The 6514-nt window shown below is 39.0% G+C and overlaps 1 pseudogene; it reads left to right on the forward strand.

Moving 5' to 3' along the window:
- The first annotated feature begins 463 nt into the window (after window positions 1-463).
- LOC114622447 lies at window positions 464-921 on the forward strand (annotated as a pseudogene).
- The last annotated feature ends 5593 nt before the right edge of the window (window positions 922-6514 follow it).

Here is a 6514-nt window from a genome sequence, read left to right on the forward strand (position 1 = left end):
GCCAGGGGTTTGAGACTGCAATAAAAATTAAACATATTTTCCCAAACAATGCCCTAAGACAATTATTAGCCTTTTCTATAGAAGAGGCAATATTCTTATTTTCCAATTTTTAAAAATATATTAATATCCTGGAAAAGTTAGTCTGGAACAAAAACTATGAGCTCTTCTGCTCATAAGATGTGAAAAAATTGTGTGACATATTTTCTCCCAGTATCACCTCATTTCCCCTAAAGGGTTGTTACAATTTATTTAAATGCAATGTGCTATATAATTATATAATCCATTATTTTGCTTTAATATGAAATGACTCACCAATGTCTTATTTTTATAAGATTATTAGAAAATGCAACCTCTTATGTGCTTATTGTTAGAAAAGTTACCTTCAAGTCAGTTGCTTATTTATGAAGTTTTAGATTGTTTTAAAATGGAAAATTGGCTTTCTGACTCTTTCCGGACACTCAAGATGTCCAAACGAGGACGTGGTGGGTCCTCCAGAGCGAAATTCCGGATTTCCCTAGGTCTTCCGGTAGGAACCGTGATCAACTGTGCTGACAACACAGGAGCCAAAAACTTGTGTATCATCTCTGTGAAGGGAATCAAGGGATGGCTGAATAGACTTCCTGCCGCTGGTGTGGGCGACATGGTGATGGCTATAGTTAAGAAAGGCAAACCAGAACTAAGAAAAAAGGTACATTCAGCGGTGGTAATTCGACAACGAAAGTCATATCGAAGAAAAGATGGGGTGTTTCTGTATTTTGAAGATAATGCAGGGGTCATAGTAAACAATAAAGGGGAGATGAAAGGTTCTGCTATCACAGGTCCAGTTGCAAAGGAGTGTGCAGACTTGTGGCCCAGGATTGCATCCAATGCAGGCAGCATTGCCTGAGTCTCCAGTGTATTTGTAAAATATATTCATTAAAGACTTTGCTCTGAAAAAAAAATGGAAAATTGGATAGGTCTAATAGGGGACATAAGCCTGTGATTACATCTACTCAGGATGCTGAAGCAGGAGGATTGCAAACCCAATACTTGGGGGAGCTAAACAGGGAGCTGAAGTCCAACCTGGGAAACTTAGCAAACTTCTGTGTCAGAATCTAACAAAAAGACAAAGTGTTCAGGATGTAAACTCAGTAAATGGTAGAGTTTCCTCATGGCATGTGGGGAATCCTAATCTCAATCTCTGGTACCAAAAACTAAAAACAGAAAGTAAGTGTATACCATGAAATAAATACCATCTTACTGCACCCCAAACATTTGTATGTTTATATGTATGTTACATGCGGTAGATATCTGTTGGTTTTGAGAAATTATCTTTCCTCTGCTACATGGATTCACCATGGGCCATGAAATCACTAGACCCAGTCTTGGGTTTTCTTGTAACCCTGTCCCATAAACCATGGGTTTTGAAATGGTCATGTGATTTTTAAAAAATCAAGGAAAGCTTTGAGAATGCTTACTTTTTGATCTTGTATCCTGTGCTCTTCTTTCTCAGTTTATTTGACTTCTATGAGAACGTACCTTTGAAGCAAGTTGAGACCTTTAATTCACAGTCATCTCAACTGCTACTGTCTGTAATTCACATTCCCATCAAGGCTTCTTTCTGTTCTTGCTCCTAGCTATTGTTCAGCTTGTAAGCAGATCTGAAGGCTAGGATGCCTATAATGATCAGACTGACCTGAGAACTGGCTCCTAATGTCCCTAGCCCAAACCACCTACAGGTTACACAGCATCATAGGATGCTCTTCCCTCTCAATTTCCTTCAGAGCCAAACTTACACTGTGGCGTGTCAAATTGCCCAGTGTGCCTCAGGTCCCTTTGCACTCTCTCATAGGCATTTTGCTCAATGAGATTTTTGCATGGCTAAATTTCTGCCTCTCAGAAGACTTGACTGACTAGATCACTAAGTGCTGTAATAGTCAAAGGTGATGGTGACTGTTTTGGCTGTCATATGGAATGAGTCAGTTGAGAATCAAGAAAATGGGGGCAGAGAAGCCAGAGAGGTAACGAAACTGACAATATATGAATTAGCCTAGTCACTCTCCAGTTGCATTTCTACAGGTCAGAATTTTAAAATTCTTCCTGTGTGAAATCAGGAACATATAGGATCCATATACTTCTGAATCCCTAGCATGAGTACTTGGCCAGTCACATAGAAGGCACAAAATGCCCCTACCCATCCCACTGTCCTCACTCATGAAACATACACTATGTGAACAATTTCTATTCTTAAGTAAACCCCTAAGCTTACACATTCTCCCCTAACCTTGAACCACTTTACTGCTAGATCATAAAAATGTGCAAACAATGTCTAGTATGTAAAGGTATGCCTTCATACATGAGCTCCAGAAGACAGATCTTTGTCCTGTCCCTTTTGGAATGAAGCTGGGAGTCCAAATTATCTATCCTCAGAGAAGAGACCCTCTTAAGCCTACTTTAAAATGAGAAAAAAGCTGCCATTCTCTTCCCAGAAGTCAAGAGTCAGTGTTATACAACACGGATTTGGCTGTTTCTTTTTCAGAGCCAGATTCTCTTATTGAATCAAACAAATATTTCCACCCTGACTGACTCTTTTTTTTTCCTTTTAACAAATAGGAATTTTACAAACACATGCAAAACAATGCGTTTACCTACTTCCATGTAACTCTATTTTTAACATTTACAATGCTTTCTTTCCAAACAAAATCTACAGGGACTTGCCATGGTAAAAAACCAAAAGCATGAACAAGTAGGCACAAGGTTTGCTGTAAGACTTCAGGCCATTGTAGCAATCCTGAACAAAAATGCATCAAGTATCCATGAGAAATACATGTCTCTGTGGAAGCATCCAGCCCCTTAGCCTCAGTCATTCCTGGGAATTCCTCAAAGCTATTTTAAGGCCCAACCACAGGAACACTGATGCTTTGGAGCTTAGTCTCAAGACAAGTCTGAGTCAGCGTGGGATGGTCCAATCCTGGTATTACTGACATGGCTGCCTGATGCAAGGTTTATGAAGGGGGTAAAAGCAAGAAAAATTCTAAAACAATAAAGACTGTCTAGCAGCAGGCATTGTTAACTAACAGATTCTACAAAAGGTGACCTTAAGACCAGAACAAACACTGCGACTCATCCCAATGAACACTTGAACATTTTCTTTGTTTCTCCATAGAGCTACATCTTCTGTTAGTGAATTACATGGAAGTAACAACCTCGCGTTATACGTGAATGGAGAATAGCCCTGAGACATATTTTAATGCCTGGGTTTATCAGCAAGTCTTAAGCTGAAGTAGTGGCTACATTTATCCATCAGTTTGGGAATGTCAATTTCAAAAGGGCATGCATTTTCATTTTATCAAAGAGACTTTCTCTGGATTAGCACATGTCTCTGTCTCTCTGTCTGTCTGTCTGTCTGTCTCTGTGTGTGTTTATGTGTGTATATATGTGTTTGTGTGTCTCTCTGTGTGTGTAGAGGGGGTATTTACACATTTGTTTAGTTGTAGGAATTTTTTTATTGTTTGACAAGCATGGCGTATCCATTTCCTCCTTTCAGAAACAATAAGCTAAGAACCAAGGAAGGAAGCTGTTTATTTTAAAAATTACTCATGAGCTCCAAGGCAGCAGGATTTGTTCCAGTCTTTCCCATCCAATTGCTGGAATTTCCCCAGGGACTAGAGCTTGTCCTTCTGGAATGCCATTGCTTTGTTTGAGAAAAACAGAGGACTGCCAAAGTGCCAGGGCTGTGGGTGCAGTAAGCAGACTAAGCCAAAGCCACGGGAGGCATTGTGCTCATCCTCCCGAGGATAGATGCTGGTTTTTTTGTTTGTTTGTTTGTTTGTTTTTTTTACCAGTCCACACGACACACTGAGACGGCCTTCTACACTCACAGACTAATCTGGCTTCTTTTGTTAGGTGGAACTTCATCTGAGTTTAACGTACTTCAAAATAAGAAGAAAACTATACAGTACAAGTAAAAAACTAATGATGGAGATTCTTCTTGGTTTCCGAAATGAACACTTGAGCACTTTCAGTGAAGACGTGGGTTTGAGATGTCCAAGGTAGGGAGAGGAGGATGGACTGTGGCCAGGCTTTTTTTTTTTTTTAAACATTATTGCCTTGAAAGAAAAATTTAAAATGCACCATTTTTATATGCATCTCTGTATGAACACTTATTCATGGGCTGTAACTATAACCATAACCCCATTAGCTGGCATTATTCAATACAGACAGAAATTATAAGACCTGTCTGTGTATATTACAGAGTAGATTTAAAAAAAAAATTTCCAAGTCGAGTTGAGAGAATAAAACATCTGAAACCATAAAAGTAACTGTTCAAACTTCAAAGACAAGATTTTCTAGAAACCATCACCGAAGAGTTTCTATCAGCTTTTCCATGGAACATATTTCTAACGCCAGTGGAATTAAAGTGATTTGCATTTACTTCATCATATAAATGCATTTGAGTTTTAATTTTCTGTACCTTGGGTTTCATGTTCCATGTCTTATTTGTTGCCACATAGTGGTTTACAGGAAGACCTAGGGATAGCCAGCTCTGGAGACTCCTGGGAATTTCGTGAGGAGAATGTAAATGTGTTCTCATATTAAAGCGTCCTCCCATCAGCATCCTCAGAAACCTCTTGTTCTGCTTTTTATCCCGAGTCATTAATTCATGTAACCAACATTTATTGGCTGGCCACTGTGTATCAAACCATTGGTCTAAGCACTAGAATTATATCATGGAACCAAGGGAAAAAACCCCTGAAATATGAATATTCATATTTTTGTAGCAAGGATGGGTGGAAAATTCAAACAGAAGTGTATTAGATGATAAATGTTACAGAGAAAACTAAGGCAGAAGATAAATCAGAGCACTGAGGGCCACGGGTACAATTTTAAATGAAGGGGTGAGTTAAGGTCACATTTGTGGGTGACGTCAGAGCCAATACTCAAGGAAAATGGATGACAGAGGATGTGGTTAGAGAACCCTGTTTCAGCATCCTAGACTATGTGGATGAAGGATAACTGTAGGCATGAAGACGAACGAAAAAGGGGAGAACGAGGTGTGATGGTTCAGGGAAGGTTTGCGTTATTACGTTTACATTGAACAGCATTTGGCCTTGCCTAGAACCCCAGGAAACTGCTTTGAAAGGATTTTGTTTTCTTAAGAGTTACATCTAGGTTAACTGAAATCTTCTTACTAGAAAAAAATATTTTAAATGTTTGTGTATTAAACTGCACATGAAATAGACTTTATCTGCTGAGGTCTATTTTATTTTTATCTTTTAAAAAGAGGGACTGCTTAAGAGCTTTACTATACCTGTTGACAGGTGGCTCAGTGGCTTCTAGAGAGTAATTTTGGGTTACTTTATTTTCCAGTAAATTTAATTATTGATTTTTAGGTGTGCCTAGATATATACAACACTCAAGATTTTGTATCAAATAAAACACCAATCCAGTTTAATGACATAAAGTAGTGAGTAAATTTATATCATGGACAAATAGATGAATAGAACTGTACCTTAGGTGTAAAGCAAAATAACCCTTTCTTCCTAAGTACACCTTTTGTTGATAAGGTTTTGGTTGCTCTATAGGTATAACTGAGATAGGCTCATTTAAAGCAAAATGCTTCACTCAGCTCACAGTTTTGGAGACCAGAATGATCTAGATAAGTTCTCAGTTAGGGTTTCTATTGCTGCAGCAAAACATCATGAAGAAGCAAGCTGGAGAGGACAGGGTTTATTTGACTTATGCTTCCATATTGCTGTTTGTCATTGTAAAAAGTCAGGGCAGAGACTCAAACAGGGGATGAACGTGGAGGCGGGAGCTGATGCAGAGGCCATGGAGGAGTGCTGCTTACTGGCTTGCTCCTCATGGTTTGCTCAGCCTGCTTTTTTATAAAATTGAGGACTACCACCCGAGGGATAGCATCACCCATGATGGGCTGGGTCCTCCCCCATTGGTCACTAATTGAGAGAGTGCTTTACAGCTGACAGAGACATTTCCTCAACTAAGGCTCTTTCTTCTCTAATGACTCTAGCTTGTGTCAAGTTGACACATAACCAGCCAGTACAATGAGATAGTCCTTAGCGTGAGCTTTACAGAATGTAAAGCTGTACATTTGGCCTGTAGTCCCAACAAAAGCAATCTTGCTATGATGCAAGTACATCTCTTAGATATGCTGATAGGAACAGAGTCGGGAGTAATAAGACAGGTAACCTGTTTATTCCCCAACACATGTAATATATTGGGGAGTGCAGTTGTAAATTAATAGAATATAGATGGCACTCAAAAAATAATGCACATCTGGTGCAAACTGAAATTCTAAGTAAAACTTAAGATTCCACAGGAAAAGGGGCTCCCATAAGAAGATGACTGAGCTGTTTCCAGAAAGAGCTTGAGAAGTTTGTGCCTGCTAAGTATGTACTTCATGTAAAGCATTTCCAGTCCATTTTTGTCTCAGTGATAAAATACTTCAGATAACCTACTGGAGGGAGAACAGTTTTATTTTGGCTCACATATTCAGATGTGTTACGATATTGAC

This window comes from Grammomys surdaster, unplaced genomic scaffold (genome assembly GCF_004785775.1).
Source record: "Grammomys surdaster isolate TR1022 unplaced genomic scaffold, NIH_TR_1.0 188, whole genome shotgun sequence".
Classification (NCBI taxonomy): domain Eukaryota; kingdom Metazoa; phylum Chordata; class Mammalia; order Rodentia; family Muridae; genus Grammomys; species Grammomys surdaster.